Source organism: Macrotis lagotis, chromosome 2, assembly GCF_037893015.1.
Source record: "Macrotis lagotis isolate mMagLag1 chromosome 2, bilby.v1.9.chrom.fasta, whole genome shotgun sequence".
Taxonomy (NCBI): Eukaryota; Metazoa; Chordata; class Mammalia; order Peramelemorphia; family Peramelidae; genus Macrotis; species Macrotis lagotis.
In genome coordinates this window covers 291,274,593-291,290,846 of record NC_133659.1, presented here as the reverse complement: position 1 = coordinate 291,290,846, position 16,254 = coordinate 291,274,593, and the positions used below count along the sequence as shown (strand labels likewise).

The following is a 16,254-nucleotide window of genomic DNA, read 5'->3' as shown; positions in this document are numbered from 1 at the left end:
GAGGAGGAAAGTGATGAGTCACCATCTTTGAGTCTGGCCTTTGGAAAGAGCTCAGCCAAAAAGGCAAAAAAAAAAAAAAAAAACAGATTTGCCCAGACATGCCTTTAAGCCCTGGAGTCTGTTGCTGGTGACCTTAAAGCTCTGTTTCTACTTTCAATCTCCATATATTCTACTCTCCCAGTCTCCCACTTTATAGCTTATTTGAGTTGATCCCAAAGACTTTCTCTAACATAAGTTTCATTTTCTCCCCCAATCTTACCCTCTCAGAATGGGAGGAACTAGTTTGTCAGTCAAAGTCTGGTTCTAATCTCATCATCAGAAAAGCTCCCCAGAAGATCAAGACAGACTGGGCGATTTCTGTCCTGACTGGCAAGCATCCATATCTTCTTGTCACCCCCAAAGGGATGCTACACACACATATGGTGAATTGATCCTGAATATCCTGCTCCTGGCACAAATATCTTCCCTGAAAACTTGGTCTTAATATCTTTCCTGTCTTTGTTCACAATGATGCTCTTTCTGCTTCCCTTACTTGCCCATATGAGATTTTCATCTTGGATCCCAAGTATGGGGACTCTATTCTCCACAAAAGTTTGTTATAAAAACTGAAGAAATATTCCATTTGTTGTCATCCTGTCTGGATACTCAAATCTTCTCAGGGTAATTGTGCTTTATTGGGTCTCTTGCAAACTTTAATTTGCTTTTACCCTTCAAGGTTTTCTCTGCTTTTGGAGCAAAACCATTTGTGATTTTCAATCATTCTTTTTATATTTTATCAGTAGAGGATAGGTTCTAAACTGGTGGACTAGATAGTGTATATATTAAAACTCTCATGTTACAGAGGAAATTCAGAGAAGTTAAAGGATGAGCCTTCCTACCACCTAGAAGGACCAGGGCTACTATCAAGATCTTCTGACTCAAACTTTATATCCTTTCCACTTATTCCATGTTCCCTATAGTGGTTACCCAGTCACTTCCAAGAATTCTATCTGATGCCTTTTCCTTTTTCCTTTCTGAATTTAATCTTATAGGTTGGAGTATTTACATTAGAAAACATTTGGTGTTTTTTCATTAGGTTTAAGGCTATACTTATTTTTTTTAGGTTTTTGCAAGGCAAACAGGTTAAGTGGCTTGCCCAAGGCCACACAGCTAGGAAATCATTAAGTGTCTGAGACCAGATTTGAACCCAGGCACTCCTGATTCCAGGGCCAGTGCTTTATCCACTATGCCACCTAGCCACCCCAAGACTATACTTATATAAGGGTAAATGTATTTAAAATTTGCAAAGAGTTTTATATATACCATCTCATTTAAGTTTCATCATAATCCTAGAAGGTAGGTATCACAAATATTATTTCCTTTTACTGATTGGGAAACTGAGTTAAGGGACTTGCTTACCATCTTAAATGTTCTAAGACTAGTATTGAGGGTTCCAGAAAATTGTTCCACTTAAAATAGATTTTTATTCTCAAAAAAAAATTGATAATCCTGGATTGATTCTAGTACCACCACCAATTTACATGTGACATTAGGGATATAACATAACTTTTCACTGTCTAATGCTTTCCATTGAAAGATATTATTTGATCAGAATACAATCGAAGAAGGTTATCATATCTGCACCTGTAGAGACAAAACAAATCAGATGGTAAGCAAAAAAAAGTTGGTCAAAGGAGGAAGGCTGTCATACTATAAATGACTTTTCATGAAAAGCCTGTTTATTTATTGTAGATTTTTTCCAGATCACTATTTCATCTATCTAATTCATTTGATCAGAGTAGATAAATTGAAATTGAAATGTGATATTAATATCATTCCATATAGAAATAAAGACATCAGATATTTCTAACCTAGAGATAAGAAGGGTTGAAAGAATATATGTTTGAGTGTTTCAAAGGCTATCCCATCAAATTAGACTTATTCTCCCTGACTACAGAGGGTTCATATAGAAACAATGGGTAGAAGTTTCAGAGAGGCATATTTAGACCTGATATACATAAAAACTTCCCAAAATTAAAGTTATCTAAAAATGTCATGGATAGTATCAGGAAGTAATAGGATTCCCCAACAAAGTAGGTCTATTTGTAGTGACTGAATGGCCCTTCTAAGAAATGGCATGTTTCTTCATCTGTAAAATTAGTAATGGCCTCTGAGGTTCCTTCCAATTCTTGATATATCATCCCATGTAGAATGGGATCTAAGTCAGATATAGTTGGATGAGATGGCCTTTCAGGTCTCTTCCAACTCTGGTCATTGCAATATTCATCAAAATAATAGTGGGGAGGGCCTTTGTGGGAGAATAAAGAGGCTAAGGTGGAAAAAAGAGGATCAAATGAAGAGAAAGCATCATGATGTGGCATGGGTAGAACAATTATAATGAATGCTAAAGCTATATCCAGTTATCTGTGAAAGTTTCCCCCACCCCAGATGGCATACTCATGATTTGTTTGGCTCTAGATTTAAAAAAAATTCTCATTCCCTTTCTTATAGCTACCATCTTTGGAATTTGGGCATCAACAATTTTTTCCAGCTATTCCCCTTATTTTCCCAACTGGCAAGACCTATTTTTTAGTTATCACCCTATCTCCACTTCTGAAGAGAGGTTCTTCTGAGCATGTTTCAGGGGAGAAATAACTGGCACTGCAGCTTCAACCATGACTCAAACAGGTATCCCATCACACATACCATTATCACACTTTCACCTAAAGGAAATGGATTCAGCTTGTACCCCATTTTGAAATGTTTAGGGCGGCTAGGTGCGTATTGGATAAAGCACCGGCCCTGGAGTCAGGAGTACCGGGGTTCAAATCTGGTCTCAGACTCTTAATTACCTAGCTGTGTGGCCTTGGGCAAGCCACTTAACCCTGTTTGCCCCTTGCAAAAACATAAAAAAATTTTATATAAAATATTTAAAAATCAGTAAGATTCTCCCTCATATATATATATATATATATATATATATATATATATATATATATATATATTGGTGGGAATGGGGGAAAGAAGATCTAGTACTCCTAATTCAGGTAGAAAAGGTCTCTTTGTTCTGAAATTCTCTTTCTTTATACATAATGTGTCAGTTATTCTTCTCTTGTGCAACTCCCCATTAACAAATAACAAAGCACCGGAACCAGAGCAATTATGATCAATCAAATTCTTAACTATAGTAAGTTGGCTTTAGTATTAATTAAACAGAAATTATAAATGTAACTAAGGAACAGAGCTAAACTTCGAAATGAAAGCCTACTGTCTCTGGAATGAAAGAGAAGGGACTAAGGGGACAATGGGTCACCATTGTCCTTCTTGGAGTACCCAGGCAACCAGTCTTTCTCTCCTCTCATTCCCAAAGGACTGGTTTAGCAGTATGGTTTAGTATACACACCTCTACCACAATAATGACAAAAGCCATTCCTGTAATGAGTGTTCCCCTGTATCTCCTTTCCAAGCAAAGCAAAACTGAAAACCTAATGTTACTTAAGCTGCTGCAGCATAGAGAAACTCTAACCAATCTTCTGAGTTTTTCCACTTCTCTCCAAGATGTTTACTCTCCAGGCTAAGAGTAAAAATATAGCTAAGGTTCATCATCTCTGTTACTTCAGTGAATTGTAATAGACTGCCTAGTCAAACTTCCACTCTAACTAGCTATGCGTCACTCTCTAGATCATATATGTCCTTAAAAGATGGAGATACCATAATTACAAAGAGAAGGCAGAACTACCCAACATTTTGTTTACTTATGTTTTATCTTCCAAAGATCATACTAGAAAGGATAGGACATAATGGCTAAAAGGAGATGACCAAGTGAGGTGATAATAGAATTCTAACTTACCTTGATTGAGTTTTTCAAACTATATACCAAGGTCCCAGAAGAACTGACAGATAAGATCATTGGGACACTTTCAGGTATTTCAGAAAAACCATTGAGGATGGGAGATACATCACAGAACCAGAGAAGGATAGATGTTTTTCCAACATTCAGTCCCTATTCTATAGACTGATCTCGTAAGCAATTGATAAAATGGTGAAAAGTAAAATATGATTTGATATTACCTTGAAAGGAGCTCTTCAGTGGAGAGAACCAGTGGTCTATCCCTGACATTTATAATATTTTTTTTAAAAAATAAGTTGAGTGAAGGCAGAAAAATGTATATAAAATCTGAAAATAAATCGATGTAGAGAAAAAGATAGCTAACACTGTATGGCACAATAAGGATCTAAAGATCTAAAGAAATTTCAGGAGATTTAATGTCAAGAAAAAACTAATAAAATTAACATCTAACACTTGGGTTCAATGAATCCATTTTGCAAATAAAAAAGAAACTTGGCCAAATGATGCTTTTTGAAGGACGAGGAGAAGGAGAAAGAAAAAGAATTAGAAAATAAGGAGGACAAGGAGGAGGAGGAGAAGGAAGAATTAGAACAGAAGGAGAAGGAGGAAAAGGAAAAAGAAAAGGAGAAGAAAGAAGGAAGAAAAGAAAAAAGGAAATTTAAAGGGGTCATCAAGACTGGAAGTTCAAAATATCAGTCAATGGTATAACAGCCCCAATGCCACAGAGGATCAAGAAAAGACCCCTGGAGTTCTCCACCATAGATCTCCATCCAAGTTTACATCAATTTCTTAAAGATGATTTTGAGATTCAGCAAACTCCAATAGCTTTAAATCCACCTAAATATTCTATTGTCTAACCCTTTTCTCTCCATCCTATACTCAAGAAAAGAATGAGGTGAGTCATGTCCAAATTCATCTTCCTTAAATATGTGTATTTTTTACAAAGAATGTCTTCCATTTGGTAGAAAACAAATAGTGGGAAAGAAAGATTTTAAAAAGATTTTTTTAAAAGAAAAGAGGATGAAAGAAATAGTTTTAAAACCCAAAGTACAGAAAAAGGAACACAGAAGACTCAGAATAGCAGAACAGTGTGTGTACTACAGTACTAAATTTAACATTAACTTTTAAAATAATTAGTATGTAATTGAATTCATAGTTTCTTTCATATTTCCTCTTTTTCTGTTCTGGGTGCATGGGAATCTTCACATTTGTTAAATTCAAAAAAAAAAATAATGGTATAATGGACTTTGTCAAATGCCTTGTTAAAATCTAACTCTTCTCTTTCTAAAATCATTCCCTTGATCATTCTAGTCACCCTGTGAAAAATAGAAATAAAATTAACTCAGCAGCTCTCATTCTTGATTAAATAATTCAGCCTCTTTTTCTGTGGCTACTACTTCATTTTCTAAATGTCCACTTACCCCACTGATGTCAAGCTCACTAGTCAATAATATGACAATTCTATTCTTTTCCATTGGGGGAATATTAGGATATTTGCTCTTCTCTTGTTCCGTGGTACTTCTCCAAAATCTTTCTTGATTCATCAGGGTATTTTGAAATATGTAGGATCTTCATGATTTCTTTTTAAAGCTTCATTTCTCTTTTGAACCATTCTGGCATTTCAGTTTTGTTTCATGCTCCCTTAAGACCTATAGAATTCTCTTTTTTATCAAATTATTTTAGTTCAATTTCTAATACAGTGCGATACACTTAGAAAGTATAGTGTGGGATAGAGTGTTGGACCTAGACTCAGAAAGGACTGAGTTCAAGTACAGTCTCTGACACTTTGTACCTGTATGACCTTGGGCAAGTTACTTAAATTGTCTGTATCAATTCCCTCAACTGTAAAATGGGGGTGACAGAATCTTCCTTCCAATGTTGTTGTGAGAATAAAATCAGACAATATTTTGTAAAGCATTTTGCAAATCTTTAAGGACTATATAAATATTAGTTAATATTTTGACTATTGTCTCTTCTTTTTTCCCTTTTTTTAACTCAATCTTCTTTTTGTTTTCATAATTCTCCCCAGTATTTTATTTGCTTGTGAGCTAGATTTGTATATCAGTTCTCTCCTTCTAACTTTGTCTTTCAGTCTTGTTCTTGCATTCCCAGACATTTTGCCTCTAGCTTCCTTTCTCATTCTTGGGTTCCCCCCCTTCCTTTGTTGCACAGAACTCAAAAGCCATTCCACTGAGCATCCTTAGCCTCTTTGGGGTGGGGAAATGTCAAGTTCTGAGAAAACTGAGTTCCCATACATCAAACACTGATAATTTTCTTTCTGTAGTCTGGGGTTCAGGGTATAGTACTCAACTATCACTTCCCATCCTCCACTCGTCTCTTTTTCTTTCATGTGGCTGGGCAGAATCAGTATCTACTTCCTCTGATGAGTTGAGGAGGGGAGTTTAGGCTGACTCACCACAAAAAGGGGAGTAGACAGAGCTCCCCACAGCTTCCTACTACTGGCTGTATCTGGAAGGGGAGGGAGGGGAAGCTGAGTGGAAGCTCTAAGTATTTAAGGTCTTTGATGTTATGTCATGAGGTTTTTATCATTATGTGAAGTGTTTACTTTCTTATCTTGTGAATTCAACTTTGGTTACTCTCTATCTGGCACATAATTCATTTTTCTGAAATCTGAAGACTGCTAATAGTTTGTTGGAAGTAACTACTCTGGCATCTAGCTAGTCACATGATTCACTGCCAGTCTCTCTATGATCTTTCAGAGATCATTGATAATGGCTCAGAAATCACATGGACCAGCACTTTGGGATGTTATTCATCTGGATGTGTTTTGGTTTGAACTCATCCAAAGTTACATGATCCCTTACTAATTCCTTAATATCACTCACAGATTTCAACTGTTGATATTTTTGTTCTCTCCTTTCCGTTGCAAAGACCACAGGATCATAAATTTAGACCTAGAAGGAACCTTGGAGATCAGGCGTCTAACTCCTTCATTTTACAGTCGACAAAACTGAGAACCAGAAGGGCTAAGTAATTCTCCTAGGGTCACAGTTAGTAGGATTTGACCCAGTTCTTCCCAACTTCAAGCTGAGTGTACTTCCTTGGCAAAAAAAGGCAAAATATCTTTACCTTGATCTCTTGCCCTTTTGATCATTCTTCCTTCCATTTTTATAATCCTTTCCATGGGTTTGTTTATTAGCTATTTTTTCTCCATCAATGGTGATAATTATCCTATCAATTTCAAACAGCAGTCTTATCCCTTATTTCACCTTCTTCCCTATCCCCAATCCAAATAAAAGAAAAAAATATCTTTTTTGATGTTCAAAACTTTTCTTTAAGGCTCAGATTATTGAGAAAATTTTCACCCAAACACTGTTCTTTCAGTTCCATGACAAAATTTTGTAATCATTCTTTACCTACATTTGCTTCCATTATTTAGACACATCTTTTTTTAGGGTTTTTTGACAAGGCAAATGGGGTTAAGTGGTTTGCCCAAGGCCACACACCATACAGCTAGGTAATTATTAAGTGTCCGAGGCTGGATTTGAACTCAGGTCCTCCTGACTCCAGGGCCAGTGTTCTATCCACTGTGCTACCTAGTCGTCCCCCTACACATCTTTCTTAAACTTTAAATGGTTTATTATTAGTGTTCCATATATCCACATCAATTTCTTCATGCAACTTTCCATTTTTCATTCTTACAGAATGGTTTTCCCTTGTGCACTCAGAATTTAACTTTCAAGATTTTCCCATCTTTCCTAGAGTTCCACAGAATTTTAAACTATGGGATCTTACCTATACTTTCTTCAAAACTTTAGAAATATTCTCTCTCATTATATAGGATTTAGATCAACTTCTGTCTATTTTTTCTCACATTTATTGCAAATTATAATATCAAAGGGGCACCCCCTGCAAAATTCTCATCATTTATACCTTAGTATCTAGTTCCTCCTTGGTGAAAATCTGGTATAGAAGAATGTTCTCTATGGATCTCCTAACTTTTGAAAGATGCAATTACTATCAAGATAAACCAATAAATTACTATCTATACATCTATTGACAGAGTATTCCAGTCAATGTCCAGATTCTGTGTCAAATCTGCTATTTTCTTTCTGAGTTCTTGCCCTTTGTTGTGTAGCAAAGAGAACTGTAACACATATTTGGTGAATAAGATGCTTGGAATTGGAGGAGCATCAAGGCATTCAGCCTTTGGACTTTGCTACCTTCTACTTATTATTCATATGGTATAGTTCTATTTTTTTCTAGTGGAAAAGTCATTGCCCCACTAACAACTCTAGGTTTGAGTCTAGGATCTAGACTTCTAAAGAGAAAAGGGGGAATTATTGAGCAATACCAGTTTCTTGGAAATAAGAGAAGAGACCCAGGGTCTCAGTATTAGGGACATAAAAACAGGAGGAACATCAAGAGGGTTACAAAAAAGATGAACAAATATCTGAGTTTCATTTTTCACTTTTCAAATGAGAAAATATTTGTAAAGTGATTAACATAGTTAATTGGGGGGGGGGAGGGCTGCTAGGTGGCACAGTGAATAGAGCACTGGCCCTGGAGTCAGGAGTATCTGAGTTCAAATCCGGCCCCAGACACTTCATAATTACCTAGCTGTGTGGTCTTGGGCAAGCCACTTAACCCCATTGCCTTGCAAAAACCTAAAAAAACCATAGTTAATGGGGAACTGGATAATAAAAGTTCAATCCTTATGAGCATACTTACTATGCTCTATCAGATGCAATCACCCCCATGGACGTTGTAGTATGCAAAAGTATTCATAACTATTTCCCTTTTGCTTACTGTATAGTGAAGAGGGACCTTTTTGTGTGGCTGCTAAGTTAGAACTGAGAATACATGGAAAAACTCCTTCTCTTTTCCTTCCCCAGTGATGAGCAAGAAGACCAACTGCAATGAAACTTAGAATGGGAGCTGAATCTCTGTCCCCTTTTCCCTGGCCAAGGAACCATGATCACATGACATACCTATTTTGAGGAGGGTTTTGTTTTTGTTTTTTGTCTCTGTTGTGTGTGACCTTCCTGCTCTTAACAGAAATAGTATGGTAGATGGCTAGTCTCCTGAGCTTTGAAAAAGTCAGACTGCAAGAGTTTGCCAACAATCGATCCAAATAAGGTACCAGTATAGCAGTGGATCAGTTTTAAGGTATTATATCCTATTGCAGCAAAGAAGCAATTCATCTATTAATTATGGCATATTTAAAAGAAAATTTAATGGGACAATTGCTCTAAATTGAACCCTTTCTCCTAAGAACCAAAGGAGAAAATGTCCCTGGTGCTAAAAAGATGTATGTATTGTGCTTCTGTTCTCTCTATGACTTCTCAGTAAATATCCAAAAACTAATTCAAGTTCATTGCTTAAATACTGTTGAATCATTGGATTAATGAATGACGATGAGGAAATATTAACTGGTACTGATTAGTTGATAATGAAGGAGTGACTGGTGGTTGGTTGGTTAGTTGCTTGATTCTTGCCTGTTACCAAAGAAGACCAAATTGACATCATTATATTAGAGATGAGTTACAGTGTGTCCAGTTATGGATGATCAGACCTATATGAGTTCTGAATGTTCTACCACAGGGCAGACACAAATAGTTCATATGAACATATGGGAAGGGTACTCTTAACTGTGTGTCTTCTGCTTATAGAACACAGCACCCTCTCTGGTGAGGGAATGCCATGCTAAGCAGTCTTATGCCAGTGTCTCCCATGGTGGACAATGAATTCTAAAGTTTGTAAGAGAGATCTTCAGAGTTCTTATATTGCTTTTTTTCTAATCCTCCTGTGAGTGCTTGCTCTGTGTGAATTTTCCATAAAACAGTCTTTTTGGCAAGTGCATTTTTGGTATTCAAACAATATGGTCAGCCCATCATAGTTGTATTATCTATAATGTTTGATTGCTTGGTAGTTTAGTTCATGAAAGGACCTCAATGGTATCTTCTAACAAATAATCTTCAGAATCTTCCTAAGACCATTTAAATGGAAGTGATTTAGTTTCCTGGCATAGTGCTGTTTGATTTTCCAGGTCTCACAGGCATACAACAATGAGGTCATCTGTAGGTAGACCTTCAGTTTGGTAGTCAACCTAATATTACTTCTTCTCTCCCACACTTGCTTTTGGAATCTCCCAAATACTGAGCTAGCTCTGGCAATGAGTATATCATTATCAATGTGAATCTCTCTGGAACATACATTGCTAGAATAAGTGAACTTAACCACAATATTCAAAACTTCTGTATTTGTTGTAGTCAATGGATCCACATCTGGGTAGTGTGGTGCTAGTTGATAGAATACTTGTGTTTTCTTGGTGTTAACTGTTAGGTCAAAATTATCACAAGCAGCAGAGAATTCATTTCATACTTTTGCTGCATCTCAACTTCAGAAGCTACATTGAGTGCAAAATCATCTGCAAAGAGAAGATCATGCACCAACACTCTCTCCATTTTGATCTTGGCTTATAGCCTTTTGCAGTTGAAGAATTTACTATCAGTGCAGTAGCTGTATTCATCAGCTTGTTGCTGTATTCATCCTACCTTAAAAGCATTTGATAACAAAACTGAAAATATCATGCTAAAAAAAAAGTCTGGAAGCAAGAACACAGCCTTGTTTCACTCCATTGGTGTCTGGGAAATCTTGAAAGTATTGTCCACCATCCAGAACCCAGACAAGCATACTGTCATGAGATTGATGTTCAATACTGATGAACTTCTCTGGGTAACCAAATTTTGACATAATTTTCCATAAACCCTCAAAACTAACAATATCAAAGCTCTTGATCTGACCTACAAATGTTGTATGTAGACCTTTGTTCTTCTCCTGGCATTTTTCCTGGAGTTGTCAGGTAGTAAACACCAAATCAACTGTTCCTCAACCCTTTATGCAGTCACACTGGCTGTCAAGGAGGTGACCAACTTCCAGGTGAAGGATCAGTCTATTAAGAAGGACAAATGACCAAAAACAAGACACCCCTGTGATTGTCACAGAGCAATCTATTCTCTTTACAAAAAGATGAACAGAGGGGGTGGAGCCTTCTGCGCTGTGCCCCAGGCTCACTACTGGAATGTTCGTACTTTCTTTGTCCTCAGTCAGGAAGCTTCCTTGGACCAACTGCCTTGGAGTTATCAAGAAAAGACCCACTTGGGCCGTCTCAGTCTGGCCTTGGTCCAGGAGCTGGTCAGCTCCTGCTGGAGGAAGCCCTTTGCCCTGGTCTGTGGGATGAAGATGATGGAGGAAGAGGAGGAAGATGATGAGGAAGCCTGGTTACAGCTCCGACCCACTGAACCTGCTCAATGCTGTGGCAGTGGCTGCAAACCCTGTGTATTTGACATCTATTACCATGAGCTCGCATGGTGGGAAAAAGCCTGGGCCAAGAAAGACAAAAGTCTCCTGTGGAGAAAGAAGGAAGAGCACCCTCTCTCAGAGCTCAGCCTGGACACCTTTCAGGATTTCTGCATTAGCGCAGTGGAGCAGTTGACAAATGACACCTGCCGAGTCCGCTTCATGCTGCCCAGGAGCGGATGACTGGGGCTGGGCCCTGGTCAGCATCTCATCTTACGGGGGACGTGGATGGCTTGGAAATTCAGAGAGCCTATACCGATTAGCCCCAGGAATTCTGAGGGGTATTTTGAAGTTTTAATTAAGTGCTATGAGGCAGGGCTCATGTCCCAGCATGTCAAATCCTGGAAAGTTGGTGATATGGCATCTTGGCGAGGACCTTTTGGGGGTTTTCCCTACAGACCAAACCAGTATGGTGAGCTCCTCATGCTGGCTGCAGGCACTAGCCTGGCACCCATGCTGCCCATCCTGAAGGAGATCATGGATAATGAAGAGGATGAAACATTTATCACCTTGGTCAGCTGCTTCAAGACTTTGGAGGGCATCTACTTGAAGTCCTTTCTTCAGGACCAGGCTTGCTACTGGAATGTTCGTACTTTCTTTGTCCTCAGTCAGGAAGCTTCCCTGGACCAACTGCCTTGGAGTTATCAAGAAAAGACCCACTTGGGCCATCTCAGTCTGGCCTTGGTCCAGGAGCTGGTCAGCTCCTGCTGGAGGAAGCCCTTTGCCCTGGTCTGTGGCCCACCAGGATTCATTCAAGACATGGCCTTGTGTCTCCAGGGGGCCGGGCTGACTGAGGAGTCCTACTTTCTGTTTTAGTCCTGGCTGGCAATGGAAGGAGGAGAGAAGAGAGAGGATGTCATAGCTGATCCCTCAGATCCCCCATATTTTATAGATGAAGGAAGGAAAGTTGGGGCTTTGGGTCAAGAGAAGTTTAGAGAAAACAAAGCCTATGATGGAAGAAAGGACCCTAGAGCCAAAGACAGATACTTGAATTTACATCCTCCATATCACTCCTGAAAAGGGGTGACCCAACTTCAACTTGTACACCCATATTGATAGGGAACTCACTACCTGATAAAGTAGATTAATTTATGGCAGGTCAGTTTTCAAGTTTTAGAAGATTTTTCCTGACAGTAAACTGAAGTCTGTCTCTGTCCATCTATCCATTGATCCAGCTTCAAGTCCTTAAAGATGGGTTTTCCTCTGCCTGCTGAAGTTTCTCATCTCTAGGCTATGCTTCTAGGGGTCCTTCAGTCATCTTTACATATGGCATGGTCCCTGCCCATTGCCTGTCATTCTGCCTTCAGGGTCAAGCTCGGAGTCACAGAACCTCTGGGCTGCTGCTACCTGAACAGGAACCACCCCTTGACAAGTGGTCATCATCCTGCTGTGTGATATTTCTAGTGATGGAGAGCTCACTATCTTTCCAGGGAACCCATTCCAGTGTCAGCCAGCTCTGATGGCTAAAACAATGTGTCCTGGCCTCAGGTCAAATGATCCTTTCTTTTAAGTCATAGGTAGGGGCACAAGGATGAGGGACATGAGTTAGGGAGGAGGAAGGGGAAAACAAACCCTGCTCATTTCATGATTTTACCATGGGTTGACATGTATTCAGACCTCATGGGATGGGGTAGGGGCAGGGTGGGCTCTGTTCTCTCATTCTTTTAGAAAAGGAATCTTGAGCTTCTGGAACTTTCTCTAGTGAGTGAGTGGTAGTCGAGCTTAGCCTCTGGAAATAGATGGGATCTTGGAAAGTCTTTGCTTCAAGCCCTCACAACACAGCTAGTATTTGAACCTAGGTCTTCTGTGTCCATTATAACCTGTGCTTCTCCCTCTTTACCTCATTACCTGCCATCTTGGCTTTGTCACCTTCTATCAGGTGTTTCTTGCCTCCTTGTCAAAAAAATAGAGGCAGGACACCTGCCCCCATAGGGGATTTGTCCTAAGTGGGCTGGCTTGGAGCATAGTGCGATACATGCAGAGAAATGTTGTCTCCCTTGATAGGATGGAAGCTCTTTAAGAGCATTGGCTGTTTCTTTGTGTCCCTAGTTGTTTACTTGGTACCTGACCCTTAGCTGGTGCTCAATAAATTCTTGTGGATAGAATGATTGTATGGATGCAGATAGGGACATCTAGACATACTCTAGTGTGAGTCAGGGAGGCTGGGGGGAGATGGTTACCAGAACACTGGTTGGTACAGGAAGAGGCAAGAATAGGGCTGTCCAGGGCTAGGGTGAGGACAGGGCATAACCATAGTCTCACTGTCTTCTGTCCTGTTCAGACCACTCCAATATTCACAGACTCCAATATTTAGAGAAAGAAATCAAGTTTAACCCTCTCATTTTACAGATAAGGAAACTCAGATTAGGGAAGTTTAATGACTTACCCAAGTCACACAGTTAATAAATGTCAAAGGCAGAATTTGAATTCATTTCCTCTGAATCCAGAACTTCTTATGCTAGGAAAATACAAGCAGGAGAGTTAAATCACTTTTATGATATGGGTTTCAGAAGGTTTTGTATGTGAGAAACACATTTTCAGAAAAGATAGAAAATGGTTCCATCTGTAAGACTCTTGTTGATATCTTTTTGGTGATGCTTGTCTCTCCATTATTATTATTTGTGGATTATTTGTGGACATTCACCCCAGGGTTATTCATTCATGCAGCCTAGGGACCCAGTCCTGTCGTCTCACCCTTCACCTTGTCTTTACACTCTCTCCACTCGCACTTGCTCCTGAATTATCACCTAGATTATTTTTTAATTTTTATTGATTTTATTAAATGTTTTCCAATTTACATGTAAAAAATTTCAACAATCATTTTTTTTAAAAATTGGAGTTATAATCTCATACTTTATGTTTCTTCCTTAAGGATGTGATTTCTCTGTCATCGCATTCAACTGAGATCAATGTATAACATGGAACCAATATAAACACTAACAGAATGCCTTCTGTGGCGGGGGGAGCAAGAATGGGGGAAAAATTCTAAAACTCATAATAAATAAAATCTTTCTTAAAAAAAAAGATGAACTATAATAACAGCATCCTTGAACTCCTTGGGGATAACCTCATGCCATATAACATGGAAATTTTCAATCAGCTTTTGCATGAGTATCTGGTAATCGATGTTGGTAGAGCACTCTAGAATTATAGATCAAGTCAATAGCCTTGGAAAGACATCCTCAATGTCTCAGGGGTGCCCCTGGTCCTGAGAAGATGGAGCCAACCACCCTCTGGGAAATAGCTTTTCAGGGACAGTGGAAATTGGGATAAAGATATCCCCACAATAAACTTATATGGCTACATATAGATAAATAAGGCTTTATGATAAATATTGGGCTTACAGTGGTTTTAAAAAAAGAAAATAATCATCTTTACCTTCGGATAAAATATAACATGTATAGAGAAAAGTATAACACAAAGCACATAAGAGATATGGCAAAATCTGGATCAAACCATTTCTGGAATAATTGAAGAGAGGGAGAAAAAAGATAAATAGCTGAAGGCTCCAAGGAAGGTTTCACAGAGGCAGAAGATCCAAGTGGTATCAAAACTGAAGAAGGTGGGGGCAGAACCAAGATGGCAGAGTAAAGGTAGGCACTCCAAGTGAGCTCAGACTACTACAAATACCTTTAAATAAAGATTCTAATCAAATTCTAGAGTGGTAGAACCCACAAAAAGACTGAGTGAAACAATTTTCCAGTCCAAGACAATTTTGAAGATTCAAGGAAAGGATCTGGTGCACTGGGATTAGAAAGGGACTGAAGCATAGCTGGGGAAGCACCCGAGTAAATCAACTTCAGTCATCTGGGAACAGACCAAAGGGTGCCTGGGTCAGTGGCAGTGGTAGTGGTTTCCAGACCTTTCAGCCCAGAGATTGCCAATGACAACTTGGAAGGTCAATAGGAAAATTGCCACATCAGAGAAAGAGTGGAACCCAGTGCAGCGCTGGTCCCAGGGGACCAGGAGCAGACCTCACAAGCCACCCCAAAGCTACTTCCAGAACACTTAGCCCATGGACAGTAAGGGAATCAGGGGATATTGCAGAGGTCTCTGCTATCCCTCAGACAGGTCTCTGTTACTTCATCACACTCAGATCCAGGTCATAATCTGGGGTCCCAGTCTCAGGAAGAGAAGCAGAAGCAAAACAGAACTTACTCTACGGTGGGGCAATGACTCTCCTCACAGTCCAGGGCAGAAAGGAGTGCTTGTGGTCATCCACCAGACCAGAACATAGGCCAGGAAAGTAGTCATAGCCTCTCATAAGACCTTGGAGTAATTGAGAATTTGCAGGTCCCTGGGGAGGGGGGCAGAACCCCCTTCCACCTTAACAAAGAGTTAAAATCAGGTCATAGACTGTAGGAATGAGTAACAACAGAAGAAAAATATATGACAATAAACAACTATTTTGGTCCTATGGAGGATCAAAATACACTCTCAGAAGATAACAAAGTCAAAGTTTCTGCATCCAAAGCCTCCAAGAAAAATATGAATTGGTAACAGGTTATGGAAGAGCTCAAAAAGATTTTGAAAATCAAGTGAGGGAGGCAGTGGAAAAATTGAGAAGAGAAATGAGAACAATGTGGGAAAAAATCATCAAAACCAAGTCAGCAATTTGGTGAAGGAGATACAAAAAAATTACTTAAGAAAATAATACCTTGAACACCAGACTGGGCCAAATGGAAAAAGTGGTCCAAAAGAACAATGAGGAGAATACCTTAAAAAGTAGAATTGACCAATTGGAAAAGAAGATACAAAAGCTCCCTGAAGAAACTAATTCCTTAAAATGTATAATGGAGCTAAGGAAAGCTGATGATTTTGTAAATAATCAAGAAATAATAAAACAAAACCAAAAGGATGAAAACTAGAAGAAAATGTGAAATATCTCTTTGGAAAAACAAACCTGGAAAACAGATACAAGAGAGATAATTCAAAAATTACTGGGCTATCTGAAAGTCATGATAAAAAAAAAGACATCATTTCTTAAGAAATTATCCAGTAAAACTGCTCTGATATTCTAGAAGCAGAGGGTAAAATAGGAATTGAAAGAATCCACCAATCACTTCCTGAAAGAGATTTCAAAAATGAAAGCTGCCAGGAAT

General features: G+C 38.8%; 1 long non-coding RNA gene and 1 pseudogene across 3 annotated transcripts in view; one reads left to right on the top strand and one right to left on the bottom strand.

The window, feature by feature from the left end:
* Positions 1-1,448: 1,448 nt before the first annotated feature.
* The window catches only part of LOC141515147 (uncharacterized), a 30,984-nt gene continuing 16,178 nt past the window's right edge, over positions 1,449-16,254 (bottom strand). For all 3 annotated transcript variants that reach the window (XR_012476228.1, XR_012476226.1, XR_012476227.1), the window contains 2 exons: positions 13,539-13,610; positions 1,449-1,623 (listed from right to left, as the gene is read on the bottom strand). This is a non-coding gene — a long non-coding RNA (uncharacterized LOC141515147). The remainder of the gene's footprint in view (positions 1,624-13,538; positions 13,611-16,254) is intronic.
* On the top strand, positions 10,772-12,535 carry LOC141515146 (NADH-cytochrome b5 reductase-like pseudogene; annotated as a pseudogene).